The sequence below is a fragment of the Triticum dicoccoides genome, chromosome 5A, assembly GCF_002162155.2.
Source record: "Triticum dicoccoides isolate Atlit2015 ecotype Zavitan chromosome 5A, WEW_v2.0, whole genome shotgun sequence".
Lineage (NCBI taxonomy): Eukaryota > Viridiplantae > Streptophyta > Magnoliopsida > Poales > Poaceae > Triticum > Triticum dicoccoides.
In genome coordinates, this window is record NC_041388.1 from 294,987,013 (window position 1) to 295,008,907 (window position 21,895).

Consider the following 21,895-nt stretch of genomic DNA (forward strand, 5'->3'; position numbering starts at 1 on the left):
TCCGGGATGAGATCGGGGACATGACGAGGAGTCTCGAAATGGTCGAGATGTAAAGATCGATATACTGGACGACTATATTCGGACATCGGAAAGGTTCCGGGTGATTCGGGTATTTTCGGGGGTACCGGGGAGTTACGGGAATACGAGGAAGAAGTAATGGGCCTCATGGGCCAAGTGGTGGAAGAGAGGAGGCAGGGCGCGCGCCCCCCTAGCCCAAACCAAATTGGACTAGGGGGCTGGGCCCCCTTTCCTCCTTTTCCTCCTTCTCCTTCCTTCTCCTTCTCCTCCTTCCTTTCCTCCTCCTAGTAGGAGTAGGAAGGGGGAGTCCTACTCCTACTAGGAGGAGGACTCCTCCTCCTAGCGCGCCCATAGAGGGCCGGCCGGCCTCCCCCTTGCTCCTTTATATACAGGGGCAGGGGGGCACCTCTAGACACAAGTTGATCAGTTGATCTCTCCCGGCCGTGTGCGGTGCCCCCCTCCACCATATTTCACCTCGGTCATATCGTAGAGGTGCTTAGGAGAAGCCCTGCGTCAGTAGCAACATCATCACCGTCACCACGCCATCGTGCTGACGGAACTCTCCCGTGAAGCTCTGCTGGATCGGAGTTCACGGGATGTCATCGAGCTGAACGTGTGCTGAACTCGGAGGTGTCGCGCGTTCGGTACTTAGATCATTTGGATCGTGAAGACGTACGACTACATCAACCACGTTGTGCTAATGCTTCCGCTTTCGGTCTACGAGGGTACGTGGACAACACTCTCCCCTCTCGTTGCTATGCATCACCATGATCTTGCGTGTGCGTAGGAATTTTTTTAAAATTACTACGTTCCCCAACAGGTTCGTCATGGTCAAGTAACATGACCTCCAGAACAGGATTACCGTACCACTCTGGTGGGGATCTCACTCTGGTTTACCTACGAGGTTCGGTAGTAACTTGATCTGAAGTTACATGATCATCATCATTAGCTTCCTCACTAATTGGTGTAGTAGTCACAGGAACAGATTTCTGTGATGAACTACTTTTCAATAAGGGAGCAGGTACAGTTACCTCATGAAGTTCTACTTTTCTCCCACTCACTTCTTTTCGGGAGAAACTCCTTCTTTAGAAAGGATCCATTCTCAGCAATGAATATCTTGCTTTCGGATCTGTGATAGAAGGTGTACCCAACATTTTATTTTGGGTATTCTATGAAGATTTGCTTCTCCGATGTGGGTTCGAGCTTATCATGTTGAAACTTTTTCACATAAGCATCGCAGTCCCAAACTTTAAGAAACGACAGCTTAGGTTTCTCGCCAAACCACAGTTCATACGGTGTCGTCTCAACGGATTTAGATGGTGCCCTATTTAACATGAATGTAGCTGTCTCTAATGCATAACCCCAAAACGATAGTGGTAATCGGTAAGAGACATCATAGATCGCACTATATCTAATAAAGCACGGTTACGACGTTCGGACACACCATTACACTGTGGTGTTCCAGGTGGCGTGAGTAGTGAAACTATTTCACATTGTTTTAACTGAAGGCCAAACTTGTAACTCAAATATTTTACTTCTGCGATCATATCGTAGAAACTTTTATTTTGTTACGATGATTCTACACTTCACTCTGAAATTCTTTGAACTTTTCAAATGTTTCAGACTTGTGTTTCATCAAGTAGATATACCCATATCTACTCAAATCATCTGTGAAGGTCAGAAAATAACGATACCCGCCGCGAGCCTCAACATTCATCGGACTGCATACATCAGTATGTATTATTTCCAATAAGTCAGTTGCTTGATCCATTGTTCCGGAGAACTGAGTCTTAGTCATCTTGCCCATGAGGCACGGTTCGCAAGCATCAACTGATTCATAATCAAGTGATTCGAAAAGCCCATTAGCATGGATTTTCTTCATGCGCTTTACACCAATATGACCTAAACGGCAGTGCCACAAATAAGTTGCACTATCATTATTAACTTTGCATCTTTTGGCTTCAATATTATGAGAATGTGTATCACCACAATCGAGATCCAAGAAACCATTTCCATTGGGTGTATGACCATAGAAGGTTTTATTCATGTAAACAAAACAACAATTTATTCTCTTACTTAAATGAATAACCGTATTGCAATAAACATGATCAAATCATATTCATGCTCAATGCAAACACCAAATAACACTTATTTAGGTTAAACACTAATCCCGAAAGTATAGGGAGTGTGCGATGATGATCATATCAATCTTGGAACCACTTCCAACACACATCGTCACTTCACCCTTAACTACTCTGTGTTCATTCTGCAACTCCCGTTTCGAGTTACTACTCTTAGCAACTGAACCAGTATCAAATACCGAGGGGTTCCTACAAACACTAGTAAAATACACATCAATAATTTGTATATCAAATATACCTTTGTTCACTTTGCCATCCTTATTATCCGCCAAATACTTGGGGCAGTTCCGCTTCCAGTGACCAGTCCCTTTGCAGTAGAAGCACTTAGTCTCAGGCTTAGGACCAGACTTGGGCTTCTTCACTTGAGCAACAACTTGCTTTCCGTTCTTCTTGAAGTTCCCTTTCTTTCCCTTTGCCCTTTTCTTGAAACTAGTGGTCTTGTTAATCATCAACACTTGATGCTCTTTCTTGATTTCTACCTTCATCGATTTCATCATCATGAAAAGCTCGGGAATCGTTTTCATCATCCCTTGCATACTATAGTTCATCACGAAGTTCTACTAACTTGGTGATGGTGACTAGAGAATTCTGTCAATCACTATTTTATCTGGAAGATTAACTCCCACTTGATTCAAGCGATTGTAGTACCCAAACAATCTGAACACATGCTCACTGCTTGAGCTATTCTCCTCCATCTTTTAGCTATAGAACTTGTTGGAGAATTCATATCTCTCAACTCGGGTATTTGCTTGAAATATTAACTTCAAATCCTGGAACATCCATATGATCCATGATGTTCAAAACGTCTTTGAAGTCCCGATTCTAAGTTGTTAAGCATGGTGCACTAAACTATCAAGTAGTCATCATATTGAGCTAGCCAAACGTTCATGACGTCTACATCTGCTCCTGCAATAGGTCTGTCACCTAGCGGTGCATTAAGGACATAATTCTTCTGTGCAGCAATGAGATAAACCTCAGATCACGGATCCAATCCGCATCATTGCTACTAACATCTTTCAACTTAGTTTTCTCTAGGAACATATCAAAAATAAAACAGGGGAGCTAAACGCGAGCTATTGATCTACAACATAGATATGCTAATACTACCAAGACTAAGTTCATGATAAATTTAAGTTCAATTAATCATATTACTTAAGAACTCCCACTTAGAAAGACATCCCTCTAATCTTCTAAGTGATGACATGATCCAAATCAACTAAACCATAACTGATCATCACGTGAAATGGAGTAGTTTTCAATGGTGAACATCACTATGTTGATCATATCTACTATATGATTCACGCTCGACCTTTCAGTCTCAGTGTTCCGAGGCCATATCTGCATATGCTAGGCTCGTCAAGTTTAACCTGAGTATTCTGCGTGTGCAAAACTGGCTTGCACCCGTTGTAGATGGACGTAGATCTTATCACACCCGATCATCACGTGGTGTCTGGGCACGACGAACTTTGGCAACGGTGCATACTTAGGGAGAACACTTTTATCTTGAAGTTTAGTGAGAGATCATGTTATAATGCTACCGTCAATCAAAGCAAGATAAGATGCATAAAAGATAAACATCACATGCAATCAATATAAGTGATATGATATGGCCATCATCATCTTGTGCTTGTGATCTCCATCTCCGAAGCACCGTCATGATCACCATCGTCACCGGCGCGACACCTTGATCACCATCGTAGCATCGTTGTCGTCTCGCCAATCTTATGCTTCCATGACTACCGCTACCGCTTAGTGATAAAGTAAAGCATTACAACGCAATTGCATTGCATACAATAAAGCGACAACCATATGGCTCCTGCCAGTTGCCGATAACTCGGTTACAAAACATGATCATCTCATACAATAAAATTTAGCATCATGTCTTGACCATATCACATCACTACATGCCCTGGAAAAACAAGTTAGATGTCCTCTACTTTGTTGTTGCAAGTTTTACGTGGCTGCTACGGGCTTAGCAAGAACCGTTCTTACCTACGCATCAAAACAACAACGATAGTTTGTCAAGTTGGTGCTATTTTAACCTTTGCAAGGACCGGGCGTAGCCACACTCGGTTCAACTAAAGTTGGAGAAACTGACACCAGCCAACCACCAGTGTGCAAAGCACGTCAGTAGAACCAGTCTCGCGTAAGCATACGCGTAATGTCGGTCCGGGCCGCTTCATCCAACAATACCGCCAAACCAAAGTGTGACATGCTAGTAAGCAGTATGACTTATATCGCACAACTCACTTGTGTTCTACTCGTGCATGTAACATCAACGCATAAAACCTAGGCTCGGATGCCACTGTTGGGGAACGTAGTAATTTCAAAATTTTCCTACGCACACACAAGATCATGGTGATGCATAGCAACAAGAGGGGAGAGTGTTTTCCACGTACCCTCGTAGACCGAAAGCGGAAGCGTTATGACAACGCGGTTGATGTAGTCGTACGTCTTCACGGCCCGACCGATCAAGCACCGAAACTACGGCACCTCCGAGTTCTAGCACACGTTCAGCTCGATGATGATCCCCGGACTCCGATCCAGCAGAATGTCGAGGAAGAGTTCCGTCAGCACAACGGCGTGGTGACGATCTTGATGTTCTACCATCGCAGGGCTTCGCCTAAGCACTGCTACAATATTATCGAGGATTATGGTGGAGGGGGGCACCGCACACGGCTAAAAGATCAATGATCAATTGCTGTGTCTCTAGGGTGCCCCCTGCCCCCGTATATAAAGGAGCAAGGGAGGGAGGCGGCCGGCCTAGGAGGAGGGCGCGCCAAGGGGGGAGTCCTATTCCCACCGGGAGTAGGACTCCTCCTTCCCTTGTTGGAGTAGGAGAGAAGGAAAGAGGGGGAGAGGAACAAGGAAAAGTGGGCTGCTCCCCTTGTCCAATTCGGACCAGAGGGGCGGCACGCGCCTCCTTCCTTTTGGCCTCTCTCCTCTATTCCCGTATGGCCCAATAAGGCCCATATACTCCCGGCGAATTCCCGTAACTCTTCGGTACTCTGAAAAATACCCGAATCACTCGGAACCTTTCTGATGTCCGAATATAGTCGTCCAATATATCGATCTTTATGTCTCGACCATTTCGAGACTCCTCGTCATGTCCCTGATCTCATCCGGGACTCTGAACTCCTTCGGTACATCAAAACTCATAAACTCATAATATAACTGACATCGAAACCTTAAGCGTGCGGACCCTACGGGTTCGAGAACAATGTAGACATGACCAAGACACGTCTCCGGTCAATAACCAATAGCGGAACCTGGATGCTCATATTGGCTCCCACATATTCTACGAAGATCTTTATCGGTCAGACCGCATAACAACATACGTTGTTCCCTTTGTCATCAGTATGCTACTTGCCTGAGATTCGATCGTCGGTATCTCAATACCTAGTTCAATATCGTTACCGGCAAGTCTCTTTACTCGTTCCGTAATACATCATCCTGCAACTAACTCATTAGTTGCAATGCTTGCAAGGCTTAAGTGATGTGCATTACCAAGAGGGCCCAGAGATACCTCTCCGACAATCGGAGTGGCAAATCCTAATCTCGAAATACGCCAACCCAACAAGTACCTTCGGAGACACCTGTAGAGCACCTTTATAATCACCCAGTTATGTTGTGATGTTTGGTAGCACACAAAGTGTTCCTCCGGTAAACGGGAGTTGCATAATCTCATAGTTATAGGAACATGTATAAGTTATGAAGAAAGCAATAGCAACAAACTAAACGATCAAGTGCTATGCTAACGGAATGGGTCAAGTCAATCACATCATTCTCCTAATGATGTGATCCCGTTAATCAAATGACAACTCATGTCTATGGTTAGGAAACATAACCATCTTTGATCAACGAGCTAGTCAAGTAGAGGCATACTAGTGACACTCTGTTTGTCTATGTATTCACACATGTATTATGTTTCTGGTTAATACAATTCTAGCATGAATAATAAACATTTATCATGATATAAGGAAATAAATAATAACTTTATTATTGTGTCTAGGTCATATTTCCTACACATTTAAATTACTACACGGCCCCAGATGTTTTTAACCCGCGACTCGCAGCCCGGACATGCACATTAGGGCATGCGTACCCAGGGAAAGGAACCTTCTACCTGGAAGATGTTTCTTACTACCCATGTAATATAACATAGCTAGCTGGGCACTTGTCTGTTCAAGCACTTATGACCCCTATGCCTGGTTTCCATGCATACCCCGGTTTTTATATAACCGAGTGGGTATTCAGATACACTCCGGACTATCAGGTCCAGAGGTCGAAGTGAAAAGGTCCGCCATGACAAATGATTTACAATCCGGCTAGGGACATTACACATGTCACGTGAAGTACACAGTCACTAAGACTAATTAAATTCTTCTTCTATACCATCCAACAGGCTATCTAGCCTACAATCCTGTTGGGAATACTTTGCGGCTAACTCTACTTGATCATACACTAAACTGACAGGGATTTCTTTCCCATCGGGCCCCATAGGTCCGACCTCGGCCATGTGGTTTGAGTCAGCCTTGGTGTATCGTGTCTTCACCATAGCCCAGGCTTCCCGTGCACCCTGTCGACAGGCCGATATCTTCCATAACCGGAAGCGCCGCCGTGCTCCCTTCAGCTTCTCTATAAGCTCCCCCCATGCCTCCTGGCGAGGATGCGGATGGCCAAGGCTTGGGCAATACTCTGGATCACCCACCGAACTTGTTCGTGCAGTTGTGAGAGCTCTGGCAGAAGATCACCCGAAGACCCAGGCATCTCTTCCGCGGGACGACCCGTCAGCATACCTGCAGATATAACGCTGTTAGTAGGCTTCTTCGCTGAACTCCTTTAAAAACGTTCGTTCAAGCACTTACTAAAAATGCCGCGCTGAAGCCATTTATTCTCCTTCACGGAGCCCGCAAGCTGGGCTAGTACATCCTTCAGTTCCACGCCCAGCCGGATATTGGCATCTTGAAGATCGTTTTTCTCCTGCCTGACTCGCGTCAGCCCGCGCTCGCCAGTGTTTCACTGTTGATCATCACGTGCCGTATTGGCACATCCCTAGTTCTGGTATGACCTAGGTTTCCTTTGTGCATCATGTTAACTTTCAAATGAAATTGAAATGGGGATGTTTCAAACCCTAGCACCAAAGCAAATTCAAATAGATTCAAATTAAAATTGGAATTTCAATAAACCCAAAATGCTCTTCAAAAATGTTGATGGTCTTTGGAAAATGTTGCAAACAACAACCAGAGGTGATGCACATTTTAGCTAAACATTTTGGATTTTTGAATGAACCCATATGTATTTGAATTGGAGATGATTAAAATAATATAAATATTTTAAAGGCTCCAAAAATGTTGGAATTTGGTGAGGGCCTCTGGTATATTATAACTAGTGGTCACAAGGAATCTCAACATTTTTATAATTGTGCTAGTATTTATTTTAAGTCAAAAACAAATGTCAGAAATAGAAAAGAAAACAAAAAAAGGGAAAAACTCTTACCTGAGCCACTTACTTGGCTTACCTGGCACCCCCAGCCGGCCCAGCAGAGGCCCAGCCCACTGGCCTCTGCCAGTCACCACCTACCTCCCGCCAAGAGGACAGCGCGCGCGTGGCCGCCGCGCGCGAGCACGCGCCCTGCCACCTCCTGCTTCCCGCCACTGCCTCGACGCCAGGACGTCGCCACGCACCCCCCAGGCCTCTCTCACTCTCCCTCGCTCTCATCCTCTCCTCTGTCACCCTCTCCCGCGGCAGCCGAAGCGCTGCCATCGCCGCAGCTCACCACCGACGCGCTCTCCACCGTCCCCTCGCCCCTCCGTTGTGTCCACGTGCTCCGCCACTGTGGGCTACGCCTCTTGTCGAGACGCACGGTGTCGGACACCCTGGAACGCCGCCATCGCCATCGTCTTCCACCACGGGCTCCGCCGTCCACCACCGTCGATTCGCTGTCACCGGGCCTCCCCCGAGCCCGCCGTGCTGCTTCGCGTGATCGCCGTGAGCATATCCCTGTTTCCCCTCTCTTCTCCCCCTCGTTCCCGCGTCGTAGCCGTTGTTTCCACCCCGGCCGAAGCCATCCCCGCCGCAGCCCCTCGCCATCGTGGCCACCGCCGCCGCAGCTCGTAGCCGAGCTCGCCGTTGCACTCACTGCACTCTGGCGAGTCGAGCGGACCCGCTCGCAGCTCCTGCCGTGCCCCACAACACCCCGCGCACCTGGCCGAACTCCGGCCGCCGCATTCGTCGTCGCCGGCGCCACTCCGGCCACTCCCCGACCGCGCCACCACCCCGGTTGGATGCGGACGAGCGTCCGCGCCCCGTAGCTGCGCTCCGCGCGCCAAATGGCGCCCGGTAGGCAAAACCCGCAGCGCGCCGCCGTGTCTGGCCTCGCCGGCGTCGAGCCGCCGACAGTTTTGCCCGGTTGACCAGGGGATTTGACCTCCCCTGGGTCTATGACATGCGGGCCCCGCCCGGTTAATTAGTCTAGTTTAGGTTTAAAACTAATTAGTTTAACCTAGGTTAGTGCTAATTAAACTAGGTTAGTTTAGTTAGTCACTGACCATGGGTCCCATTGGTTAGGTTTGACCTGGACCGCGCATGTTGACTTGCTGACATCACACCGACGTCATGCTGACGCAAAAAGTCATTTCAGGATTTAGTTTAAATTAGAATAATTAGGAAAATTCCAGAAAATAGCTAAAACTTCTAAAATTCGTAGTAATTCAACCATAGCTCAGAATGAAATAATTTATATACGAAAAATTATCAGAAAAATGCAAGGAATCCATTTATGCCAGTTACATGCATGAAAAACCAACTTATACTTGCTGTATAAGTGAAAACATAATATGGGCATTTTAAATGCTTCATTTTGAATTGCATTTGAATCTTTGATTCAAATGGGCTTCAACCAACTTGGTAGCATCTTGCATTAGCCGAAACACTTCCTTTTGCACATGTCATGTTCATGCATCATATTGTTGCATTTGTTTATGTATTGATTACCGGCACCGTTTCTTCTCGATAGATTCCACTCCGGAAGGTGTTCCCGAGTACCCGTCAGAGGAGCAGTGCCCCTTCGTCGTCTATCAGGCAAGCAAACCCCCTTGAGCATTTCGATAAATCCCACTCTCTCGCTCCTGCTCCTTATACTGCATTAGGACAACAACGATTCAACTGCTACTATTCTGCTGCGGTAGTTGAACCCATTCCTCTGCATGACCTGTCATTGCCACAGTAAATAGTTGAAACCCACTAGTATGAGTAGGAGTTGCTTGAGCCTTGATGTGCGTGCTCATCCATGATTGTTTTCTTTATGCCAGCGATGCTTAGAGTTGTGTCAGGTCGGATTCATCAGGAATGAATCGGGGCGGTGAACATGTCCTACCGATAAAGGCTAAGTGTGTGAACACGTTTTGGTAAAGGTAGCGATGAGAGGCCATGTAGGAGTACATGGTGGGTTGTCTCATTGGAACCGTCCCTAAGCACTGAGTTCTCTGTATGTTATCCAAGTCCAGTTACTACCACACATTGGGTTCCGGTTATCCGGCCCCTCTCGGCTTATTAATCCACTTGATCTCTGTCCAGGAGTTGCAACTAGTTTCTGGCGTTTGTAGGTAGTGCTACTTGTCTACCTGGTGGTGTCCGACCGGACGGGCTTGGGACAGACTAGGCACCGTGGCACGGTGTACCAAGTGGCACCCGGATGGTGGGCTTGGGAACTCTGCACACATCGTTTGGGGTCGTACTGGAGACTTCGGCCGGAACTCCTTACGGATGGAACTCGAATAGGCGATAAACCTGGACAAGAGACTTGTGTGGTTAGTCAGGTCGTGGCCGACACCCTCGCCCGACTTCCGCTTGAAGGTTGCCAAGGTACATGACGTGTATAGGGCGATAAGTGGCGAGAGCGTGTGTGAAGAAGTACACCCATGTAGGGTTAATCTTATCTATTCGAATAGCCATTTTCCTCGGATATGGAAACTTGGAGGACTTATGTAGTACATAGACAACTTGAAGTGGATACTCTAAAATACGCAAGATAAGCGTGAGTGCTATGGATTGCCTTCTCGTAGGAAGACGGGAACAGATCCATAGTGGAGTATTGATATGGTGAATATGTGGACTCGTGTGTGTCTCCTCACCTCAAAGAAGTTTCTGATACTCGTAGTATAGGTTAGCCACTGAGTCAAAGTTGGCTTGCTGCTGTTAAGACTCCACCACCCCCTTTGTTGATAATGTTGCATATGTAGATAGTTCTGATGTAAGACTTGCTGAGTACCTTCATACTCACGTTTGCTTATTTATGTTTGGAGTTGGTTACATTAGTGACTTCGACAAGTAGCTTGTATCCTAGCTACGATCTTGTACCCTTGGGAGGGTCTTGTAGATAATCAGGCTTCTCAGCCTTTTTCTTTTATAATTGTCTGTACTCAGACATGTAATGCTTCTGTTGCTTGTATGCTCTGAATGATGGGTCATGAGACCCCCATTTGTATTGAATGCTATGTGGCTCTTCTGGGCCTTTATATATATGAGTTTGAGTTATGTTGTGATGCCATGTTGTACAGCACATACTTGCATGTTATGCATACGTGTATCGTGTATTACTATGTGTGGGATCCGACAATCTAGTTGTTTATCCTTGGTAGCCTCTCTTATGGGGAAATGTAGTCTAGTGCTTCCACTGAGCCTTGGTAGTCCGCTACAGCCCGGTTTACCGGAGTCCTGCTAGCCCAGCACTACTACTCCGAAACACTTAGACTGGCCGGCATGTGAGTCATTTCGTTCATGTGTCTCTCCCTTCGGGGAAATGTCACGCGGAGACATCCGGAGTCCTGTTAGCCTGCTACAGCCCGGGTTCCCGGAGTCCTGTTAGCCTAGTTGCTACAACCCGGATTCATACGCTGTTGACCGACATGCTCGAGGTTGATTCATGTATGCCTGTCCCTGTAAGTTAGTGCCACTTTGGGTTCACGACTAGTCATGTTGCCCCGGGTTCTCTGTCATATGGATGCTAGCGACACTATCATATACGTGAGCCAAAAGGCGCAAACGGTCCCGGGCCAGGTAAGGTGGCACCCGTGGGGATACCGTGCGTGAGGCCGCAAAGTGATATGATGTGTTACATGCTAGATTGGTGTGACTTAGGATCGGGGTCCCGACACGTATCCGCCTCCACGGCGTACGGATTCACTCCGGGGTCACCTGCAACATCTATTGTTAGGTGTGCATGTACGCCGCAAACTACCTCGTACTAATATTCTTTGCAATAGACAAAAGATTTACCAGGGGGACCCTTTGTGAACTCCTTCAATGCAGCAACAATGGCTTCCAGCTGGGCCTTGCACTCGTCCAGCTCTTGAGACTGTTGGGTATTCTTCTCAGTAAGAACCTGCACAAATATTGATCCTTAAATCAGTTGCGTCAACTGTTTCAAGTCTCAGGGGCTACTGATACATATAATCATCAAATTTACTTACCCGTACATCCCTTACATACTGGTCTGTGGCTCTGGCTAGACCATTTTGAGCAGCACGGAGGTACGCGTCTCTAGAATTGAAGGCATCAAATGCCTCTGGTGAGAAGCAAGCGTCACGGAGTACCGCCAGGCGACGCCTATGATTCATGGTGCTCTCCACTTCTGAATTTATAGCAGACAGTCTATCCGCATCCTCTGTAGGAGGAGTATCCGGCGTCCGCCCCATGTCGTCTTCCGCCTCTATGTCCGGCCCTGGAGCCCGACTGGTGGAAGCATGATCGGCAGCCTCTCTGGACATATTCCGGCGAGCGTTTTCTCTATTAAAGAAATATGGACGTCATTACATTTTGATAAAGACGACAACCACGGAGCGGGTTTTTTGTCATACCTCTACGCCGCCGTCTCTTTCCTGACCGCCTTCCTCTTTAGCCTACCCGGCCTCGGTGCCTCTTGCTGGCGAGTTGCTGCGGGTTTGGCACGGCGTCCCAAATGCCTTCCCTGTAAAACACCATATGTATATGGTAGGTGAAGTGTCTAAAAGGGGATCCTAGTTTTTGGAGTTGGGATTTTGGTTTTTCTTACGTGTGATGCAGGGAGCAGTCCGGGATAGTCTGTCGTAATGGCCACCATGGCGACATCACAGCTCAATTGATAGAACTGCCTGTCTATCAGCTCCACGAATATGTCCGGATCTTCTTCGAGTCTGGGACCAAGGGCCCGGTCAGGGTCCTCTGGTTGTGGAGATGGGTTGTTGACCTCCCTTATAGCTTTTCGCAGTTCCTACCGTAAAATGGCAAGGTAAGTACCTACGACAAAAAATGCGGGAAGAATGGGAGTAAGGAGATATAACTCACCCAGCTTGGAGGGTTGTACATGGAGAATCCATCCCATGGCTTGATGCAGATGAACTCCTCTTCCTCTCCCTTGAACAACTCGGACAGAATTTTTGCTAAAGCAGCAGCGGAGTCCAGTCCCTTACGCCCGCAACGGGTGGCATCATCTTCCCCGTTAAAACACCACAGGGGTTCCCTCGATATTGAAGCGGCTGCACTCCCCACATTATGCATATTGACATAACTTCGATTACTATCAATCCTGATTGAGCCAGCGCTTTAATCCGGTTCATCAGGTAAAGGACTTCTCCGATGTCTTCCTCCTGGGGGCTCCGTGGGTGCCAGCTTCGGCGTTTCTTCAGAGGAGCAATATTGAACTCAGGAAGACCCCGCCGAACAGGGTCCGGAAGAGGGACGTCCTCCATATAAAACCATTCCGAAGGCCAGTCTTCGGACGTCTTCCTCGGAGTACCGGACAGGTATCCGGTTTCAGCGATGTGCCATATTTCGGCTCCGCCCACTTGATAAAGTGACCCCTTCTGTGTGCGAGGGGCGGGGCAAAATAACCTCTTCCACAGCTCGAAATGAGCCTCACAGCCCAGGAATAACTCGCAAAGGGCAACGTAGCCGGCGATGTGTAATACGGATGTAGGGGTGAAATTATGCAGTTGGAGGCCGTAAAACTCCAGGAGCCCGCGGAGGAACGGATGAATTGGAAATCCGAGTCCCCTTAAAAAGTAGGGAACAAGGCACACCCACTCCCCCGTAGAGGGGCTGGGGAAGCTCTCCGCTTGCTCCCCGCCATTGTAGGTGGCGAGCCCGGCTCGGAGGGGAACCATATACGCCGGAGGGAGGAATCCCTGGGTCTGCAGTTCGACTAATCTACTGTGTGGGATGGGACATCTCTCCCAATCACCAGGCTTAGGGCTACAGGGGCGGGAGGAGGAGCTGCGGTGGTCGGCCATGTTGGAATGGATTTTTCCGAAGCGTGCTTTGATGGATTCTCGCTGTGGGAGGATGGTATGGATTGGATCTAAGAATCCCCATCCCTTTAATAGACGATTTATTTATCTGGCTAGGGGTGTGAATGTAAAAATGCCCTAGCTCCTCGTATTCATTCAACGCGTGGAGGATAGCACTTATTGGGCGCAGAAGCTAAGAAGTTCAACATTTATGGGTCCAGACACTTCTTGACAAACATTCAAAAATTGAGAAGAACCCGCCTTGCAATGCCGAAGATAATACTGTGTGCCGGACTTAACGTCATTGAAGCCTGGTTCGGGGGCTACTGACGGAGTCCTGGATTAGGGGGTCTCCGGACAGCCGAACTATATCCTTTGGCCGGACTGTTGGACTATGAAGATACAAGATTGAAGACTTCGTCCCATGTTCGGATGGGACTCTACTTGGCGTGGAAGGCAAGCTAGGCAATACAGATATGGATATCTCCTCCTTTGTAACCGACCTTGTGTAACCCTAGCCTCCTCCGGTGTCTATGTAAACCGAAGGGTCTTAGTCCGTAGGACAACATACAATCATACCATAGGCTAGCTTCTTGGGTTTAGCCTCTCTGCTCTCGTGGTAAATCTACTCTTGTAATACTCATATCATCAAGAACAATCAAGCAGGACGTAGGGTTTTACCTCTATCAAGAGGGCCCGAACCTGGGTAAAACATCGTGTCCCCTGCCTCCTGTTACCATCTGCCTTAGACGCACAGTTCAGGACCCCCTACCCGAGACCCGCCGGTTTTGACACTGACAGTAGACATCAAGCTCTTTTCTGGCGCCGTTGCCGGGGAGGCGAGTGCTTGAAGGTATATCTTTAGATCTTGCAATTGAATCTTTTTGTTTCTTGTTTTATCCCTAGTTTAGTTTATAAAAGAAAACTAAAAATGGAATTGAGGTTGCCTCATATGCTTCATCTTTTTAATATCTTTTGTGAAAATGCTGGAAAGGAAAATTGTGCTCAAGTGTTAGAAGAAGAATGCATTAAAATGTTTGGCACTGAATATTTGAATGATGAGCATGATTGCAATGTTGTTAGTATGAATTCTCTGAATATCCATGATGCTAATGATATGCAAAGCCACAAGCTCAGGGATGCTATGTTTGATGAAGATGATATTTTTTGTCCCCCAAGTTTTGATGAGAAAATTTATTATGATGAAAGCATCCCTCCTATCTATGATGATTATTGTGATGACACATATTCTATAAAGAATAATGATATCCATGAAACTTGTCATCATGATTTTAACTTTCAATTGGATTATGCCTCACATGATAGTTATTTTGTTAAGTTTGCTCCCACTACTATTTATGAGAAGAAATTAGCTTATGTGGAGAGTAATAAAATTTCTATGCTTGTATATCAAGGAAAGAATGCTTTATGTGATGGTTATATTGTTGAATTCATTCATGATGCTACTAAAAATTATTATGAGGGAGGAATATATGCTCCTAGGAATTGCAATAATATCAAGTTTCCTCTCTATGTGCTTAAAATCTTGAAGTTATGCTTGTTTTACCTTCCTATGCAAGTTGATTCTTGTTCCCATAAGTTGTTTGCTCACAAAATCCCTATGCATAGGAAGTGGGTTAGGCTTAAATTTGCTAGTTATATTCTTCATGATGCTCCCATTATGTTTCAGTTCCTATCTTTTATATGAGCATCATTGAAATCATCATGCCTAGCTAGAAAGGCATTAAAGAAAAGCGCTTGTTGGGAGACAACCCAATATTTATACCTACTGTTTTTGTGTGTTCACATGATTATGCTACTGAAGTAATCATGCTTTATAGCTTTTGTTTCAATAAAGTGCCAAGTAAGACCTTTGGGATGATCTATGGTGATAGTTGATTTGATCCTGCGGAAAAACAGAAACTTTTGCACCCAGGAGATTAGTTTTCATTTTTAATATAAGCACGATAAAATACTAACTCTTTTTGCAGAGGATTAGTAAACAAATTGCCTAGGAATTCCTAATTCTCAGGATTTTTGGAGTTACAGAAGTATTTGAGAGTTACAGATTACTACAGACTGTTCTGTTTTTCACAGATTCAGCTTTCAATGCATAGTTTGCTTGTGTTCTAGTTTCTATGGCTTATATTGCTTAATATAAATTGTAGAAATGATATGGTACTGTAGGCATCATGTGATAAAAATTATGAATCTTGTCTTGATAGTACCCAAGTGGTGATTTGCTTTCTTATACTAACAGAGCTTACGAGTTTTCTGTTGAGTTTTGTGTTGTGAAGTTTTCAAGTTCTGGGTAAAGTTTTGATGGACTACGGAATAAGGAGTGGAAAGAGCCTAAGCTTGGGGATGCCCAAGGCACCCCCAAGGTAATATTCAAGGACAACCAAGCGCCTAAGCTTGGGATGCCCCGGAGGCACCCCCTATTTCGTCTTCGTTCATCGGTAACCTTACTTGGAGCTATATTTTTATTCACCAGATGATATGTGTTTTTCTTGGAGCGTCATTTTATTTTATTATTATTTGCTTGCTTCTATTTAGAGTAATGTTTTACATCTTTTAAAAAGGTCAATTATAGCCTTTACCATGCTTATTTTGCAAGTCCATATGTTGTTGTTTTAAAAACAGAAAGTTTACTGTTATGTTTTGCATATTTGTGAATAGTCAGAACATGATAAAATCTTGAAATTTTTACACAATGAGTAACAACAACTTATCTACAGTGTGGTAATTTTTGGAGTTAAAGAAGTATGATTCTTCTTGCATTCTTTATAGACTATCATGTTTAGACAGATTGCTGTTATGATTGCATTGTTTGCATATGTTTGCTTGTTTAATGATTCTATTTGATGATAGGAGTATTAAATATGCAGAGGCATTTAGTATGCAATGTCAAATTATAATTTTAGTGATTTTCTATAGTAGAGAATGATAAGGTTTAGCATGGATTCATACTAACATATCTCACGAGGTCCTGTTGAGTTTGGTGTGGATGAAGTTTTTAATATTTAGGGAAACCGCGATATGAATGGAATTAAGGAGACACACAAGCTCAAGATTAGGGATGCCCAAGGCATGCCTAGTCAATATTTCAAGAAGTCTCAAGCATCTAAGCTTGGGGATGCCCGGTTGGCGTCCCACCTTTCTTCTTCAACAACTATCGGTCAGTTTTGGTTGAGCCTAAGTTTTTGCTTCTTCACATGATATGTGCTATAGTTCCAATGTAATTTTATTTTGTTTTGCTTGTTGTTTGAATAAAATACCAAGATCTGAAATTCTTAAATGTTAGAGAGTCTTCACATAGTTACATAATTATTTGACTACTCATTGATCTTCACTTATATCTTTTGGAGTAGTTTGTCATTTGCTCTAGTGCTTCACTTATATATTTTTAGAGCACGACGATAGTTTTATTTTCAAGAAATTGTTGAACTCTCATGATTTCCTTATATCCTTTTGAGAGTCTTTAAACATCATGATAATTTGCCTTAGTTATGAATTTAGTCCTAATATGATATGCATCCAAGAGGTATACAATAAAAACTTTCATATAAAGTGCATTGAATACTATGAGAAGTTTGATTCCTTATGATTGTTTTGAGATATGAAGATGGTGATATTAGAGTCATGCTAGTGAGTAGTTGTGAATTTATAAATACTTGTGTTAAGGTTTGTGAGGCCCGTAGCATGCATGTATGGTGAACCATTATGTAACGAAGTTGGAGCATGAGATATTTTTTGATTGTCTTCCTTATGAGTGGCGGTCGGGAACGAGCGATGCTCTTTTCCTACCAATCTATCCCCCTAGGAGCATGCACATAGTACTTTATTTCGATAGCTAATAGACTTACTTTATTTCGATAGCTAATAGACTTTTGCAATAAGTATGTGAGTTCTTTATGACTAATGTTGAGTCCATGGATTATATGCACTCTTATCCTTCCACCATTGCTAGCCTCTCTAGTACCGCGCAACTTTCGTCGGTACCATAAACCTACTACATGCCTTCCTCAGAACAACCACCATACCGACCTATTATGGCATTTCCGGAGCCATTCCGAGATATATTGCCATGCAACTTTCCACCATTTTGTTTATTATGACACGCTTCATCATTGTCATATTGCTTTGCATGATCATGTAATTGACATCGTATTTGTGGCAAACCCACCTTTCATAATTCTTTCATACATGTCACTCTTGAGTCACTGCACATTCCGGTACACCATCGGAGGCATTCATATAGAGTCATATTTTGTTCTAAGTATCGAGTTGTAATTCTTGAGTTCTAAGTAAATAGAAGTGTGATGATCTTCATTATTAGAGCATTGTCCCATGTGAGGAAAAAAATAGAAAGGACAAAAAAAGAGAAGGCCCAAAAAACAAAACAAAAACAAAAAATGAGAGAAAAAGAGAGAAGGGGCAATGCTACTATCCTTTTACCACACTTGTGCTTCAAAGTAGCACCATGATATTCATGATAGAGAGTCTCCTATGTTGTCACTTTCATATACTAGTGGGAACTTTTCATTATAGAACTTGGCTTGTATATTCCAATGATGGGCTTCCTCAAATGCCCTAGGTCTTCATGAGCAAGCAAGTTGGATGCCCACCCACTTAGTTTTGTTTTTGAGCTTTCATACACTTATAGCTCTAGTGCATCTGTTACATGGCAATCCCTACTCACTCACATTGATATCTATTGATGGGCATCACGGTAGCCCATTGATACGCCTAGTTGATGTGAGACTATCTCCTTATTTTTGTCTTCTCCACAACCACCATATTCTATTCCACCTACAGTACTATGTCCATGGCCCGCGCTCATGTATTGCGTGAAAGTTGAAAAAGTTTGAGAACATCAAAGGTATGAAACAATTGCTTGGCTTGTCATCGGGGTTGTGCATGATTTGAATATTTTGTGTGATGAAGATGGAGTATATCCAGACTATATGATTTTGTAGGGATAAGCTTTCTTTGGCCATGCTATTTTGAGAAGACATAATTGCCTTGATAGTATGCTTGAAGTATTATTGTTTTTATGTCAATATTAAAATTTTGTTTTGTATCCTATGGAACTGAGTATTTTTGCCACAATAAAGAGAGATAACATTGATAAATATGTTAGGTAGCATTCCACATCAAAAATTCTGTTTTTTATCATTTACCTACTCGAGGATGAGCAGGAATTAAGCATGGGGATGCTTTATACGTCTCCAACGTATCTATAATTTTTGATTGTTCCATGCTATTATATTATCCATCTTGGATGTTTTATAAGCATTTACATGCTATTTTATATGATTTTTGGGACTAACCTATTAACCTATAACCCAGTGCCAGTTTCTATTTTTCCTTGTTTTTGAGTTCTACAGAAAAGGAATACCAAACGGAGTCCAATTGACGTGCCAATTTTTGATGATTTCTTATGGACCAAAAGAAGCCCCCGAAGTAAAAGAATTAGGCCAGAAGAGTCCCGAGCCATCCACGAGGGTGGAGGGCGTGCCCTACCCCCTGGGCTCGCCCCCCTATCTCGTGGATGACTCGGAGACCCCCCTGACGTGAGACATACGCCAAAAATTCCTATAAATACAGAACCCCCCAAAAAGAAACCTAGATCGGGAGTTCCGCCGCCGCAAGCCTTTGTAGCCACCAAAAACCAACCGGGGCCCTGTTTTGGCACCCTGCCGGAGGGGGAATCATCACCGGTGGCCATCTTCATCATCCTGGCGCTCTCCATAATGAGGAGGGAGTAGTTCACCCTCGGGGCTGAGGGTATGTACCAGTAGCTATGTGTTTGATCTCTCTCTCTCTCTCTCTCGTGTTCTTGATATGGCACGATCTTGATGTACCGCGAGCATTGCTATTATAGTTAGATTTTATGATGTTTCTCCCCTTCTATCTCTTGTAATGGATTGAGTTTTCCCTTTGAAGTTATCTTATCGGATTGAGTCTTTAAGGATCTAAGAACACTTGATGTATGTCTTACATGTGCTTATTTGTGGTGACAATGGGATATTCACGTGATCCACTTGATGTATGTTTTGGTGATCAACTTGCGAGTTCTATGACCTTGTGAACTTATGCATAGGGGTTTGCACACGTTTTCATCTTGACTCTCCGGTAGAAACTTTGGGGCACTCTTTGAAGTTCTTTGTGTTGGTTGAATCGATGAATCTGAGATTGTGTGATGCATATCGTATAATCATGCCTGTAGATACTTGAGGTGACATTGGAGTATCTAGGTGACATTAGAGTTTTGGTTGATTTGCATCACGCGGAGATCAATGAGATTGATAGCATCGGAACGTAGATCAACACCGTGGAGATACGATTTTCGTAGTGCTGAAATCCGTTGGAGCGATCTCGGTAAAATGGCTGTAACTTTTGCATATGAACTCCGATTTTGCTCCACGACCTGTCAAGCTGAAGCTAACGAAAATTTGAATCAGCAATGAAACTTTGGAACAGGATTTCAGAGCTTTTGGCTAGGCCAAAATCCGCTTGGAAAATAGAGCTTCGGGAGGTTTTATCTTCGGCGGTAGACCGTCTGACTCGTTTTTGCAGGGAATGACTGTGATTTGGTATATCCCGTGAATGTTGCTTGTTCATTATTGTTTCATGACCTGCGTGTCATGAGTGCGGCAACCGGCAGGAGCCATATGGTTGTCCCATTATTGTATTAATGATCTGCGTGTCAACATGAGAAGCCATGTAATGTAACTTACTTTTAGTAGCTATTAGTTTGTAATATCATAGTATCTTATGTTACACTTGGAGGTTGACACCATTGCATGGAGATGGAGATCACCATGAGGACAACCATGCATGGAGATGACCATGGGCAGACTGCTCACATGGAGACGGAGATCACCATGCGCTGGCAAAGGGGCTATACCATATCACACATATATAAATTGCATGTGACAGGTTATCCCTTTTATGCACCCTTATTTTGCATGGTAGATGTTTTAAGTAGGGTGATCCCTCAAAGAATGTTAAGTTTAAATGCCTCCCCAATTTCTGCACCTTCACATGTCAAGTATATTTAGTGGTGGGCCTATAAAATTAGGGTGCCACTAGATCTCCTTGAAGTGATGGGTTTGTGTCGGACACTTACACGCGAAGCATTGGTTGACTTGTCGTGGCTATCAAAACAGTTTTGGGCCACGAGGCATAGGAGTTGGCGTGGCATGAGATGTCCCCAACAACAAGAGTCGTATGGAGATACGATTAGCAAGAGTTGCTTACCGAGTGATCTTGTCTTCTAGAGGTGATGCAAAAGCTCACTAGTTGACATGTTGATCTTGGATCTTGAATCACTAAGTATCAACCGAGGGATGTTGATTTTAGTGGGAGTAATGATCTTATGTTCAATATGAATTACTCTTCATGAATACATGTCTTAGTGTTTTGCATATTTCTGTTGCAGATCAATGACACCACCTGCTCAAGTTACTCCTTTTGCGTTGAAATCAATCCTGGAAAAAGATAAATTGAATGGGACAAACTTTAACACCTAGTATGGAAACCTGAGAATTGTTCTTAGGCATGAGAAAAAGGAACAAGTTCTATAGAATCCTCTTCCAGAGGAACCTGCCGATAATACTAATGCCACAACTAGGAATGCCTACCACAAACTTCTTGATGAATCAAACGATATCAGCTGTCTCATGCTGGCTTCTATGGAGCCCGATCTGCAGCACCAGTTCGAAAATATTGAGGCTTTCGATATGATCGAGAATCTCAAGAGCATGTTCCAAATGCAGGCTAGGACTGAAAGGTTCAACGTCTGGCGATCCTTGATGGATTGTAAGCTGAAAGAGGGTGATCCACTGAGCCCGCATGTGATCAAGATGATTGGGTACATGCAAGCTCTGGATCGGTTGGGCTTCCCACTTGGGGATGAGTTGTCCACAGATACAATTCTGGGTTCTCTTCCGGATAGCTATGGACCGTTCATCTCGAGCTACCATATGCATGGGATGAAAAAGTAGCTCACTGAATTGCATGGGATTCTCAAAGTGGCAGAGCAAGATATCAAGAAAGGTACACATCGTCAAGTGTTGATGGTGCAGAACTCGGCTAAGTTCAAGAAGAGCTGGTCCAAGAAAAGGCTAAGACAAAGGGAAAGGAGAAGGAGGCAACTCCAACTGCAGCCACTGCGCCTAAGTCAGGGACGGCTTCGGGGAGTATTTGCTTTCATTGCAACGAACCCGGACACTGGAAAAGGAACTGCAGCAAGTGGCTTGCCGAGAAGGGCAAGAAGACTGGAAGTATGACTTGTTCTTCAGGTACACTTGTTTTATATGTTATAGACATTTATCTTGCTGATGTTCCTAGTAGCTCTTGGGTATATGATACCAGATCGGTTGTTCACATATGCAACTCGATGCAGGGGCAAAGCAGAACTAGGAATGTCGCAAGAGGAAAAGATGACATGCACCTTGGGAA